Here is a 1,002-nt window from a genome sequence, read left to right as displayed (position 1 = left end):
ATGTTAATTTAATTTTTTTTTAAATTTAAAATTTATTATTATAATTTATCAAACAAATTTTTCAAATAAACTCGTTTGCTTGTCCGATTTTAAAATAGGCTAGACTTGAACATAAAAAATAAAAAATGAGATCCAAAAATAACAGACCTAAACTTGAGCTATATATTTATAACATAGGCCAAATTAGTCTAAATTAATACTCAGCTCGATTGGTCTATTTTCACCCTAAGTGGCATCATAGCATAATATCATATCATATCCATGTGAAAGCAAAACAGTGTGGTAGGATGTCACAAGCACACAGCACATTACCTCTCTAATTTCAACATATATTTGCAATTAGTAAGGAAAATTCTTGACAAAAATCTGGCTAGCTAGACTCACTTGTCAAATTGACGATATTGCCAACCTTTAATTTCTACACTTAGGATACATTTGTAAATTACTATAACTTTCCTTAAAAGCTAAAACTCACAACAAATTATTGATATGGATATTGTTTTGTTTATGGCAACTGGATGGCATGGCGAAGGCTGAAAGATTTGATCCTTGAAAGGCCCTCTTTGAGAGCAGAAGGATCAACAACATATGTGATTCGAATCCAATTCTTTAGCCCAACAGTCGCACCTATAAAAATATTATTAGCCAATTAATACCCATTATAGGCTTCTAGCTCTACTGGAATTTTATTTTTATTTATTTTTTTTAATAATTACCAGGAAGTAGAACTACGGATTCTTCTTTGGCCAGCTTGACACAGAAGTCTACATCGTCAACAATGCCTTCAATTTTTGAAAAATTAATCTTTAACTGCACCAACCACCAATTTATTATTTTATTAGGTACCGTCTCTTACATAAAATAAATAAATATAATAGATGATTGCTCGTATATCACAAAAATAAATAAATAAAGAACTATTTCAACTTCAAGCAAAATTAAGTAATACTCAAATTAATATCTAAAAATTTTTAAATGAGATATTTTAATATTTAACAAAGT

At 28.6% G+C, this 1,002-nt stretch overlaps 1 long non-coding RNA gene across 1 annotated transcript; it reads right to left on the bottom strand.

Annotated features, from left to right (window-relative positions):
- On the bottom strand, positions 146 to 851 carry LOC107634235. Its single transcript, XR_001618804.2, has 2 exons — positions 717 to 851; positions 146 to 627 (listed from the first exon to the last, which is right to left on the bottom strand). It is a non-coding gene; the product is annotated as an uncharacterized LOC107634235 (long non-coding RNA).

Source organism: Arachis ipaensis, chromosome B03, assembly GCF_000816755.2.
Source record: "Arachis ipaensis cultivar K30076 chromosome B03, Araip1.1, whole genome shotgun sequence".
In the NCBI taxonomy this organism is placed as follows: Eukaryota; Viridiplantae; Streptophyta; class Magnoliopsida; order Fabales; family Fabaceae; genus Arachis; species Arachis ipaensis.
Note: the sequence above shows the minus strand (reverse complement) of the source record. Positions and strands in the feature narration are given on the sequence as shown.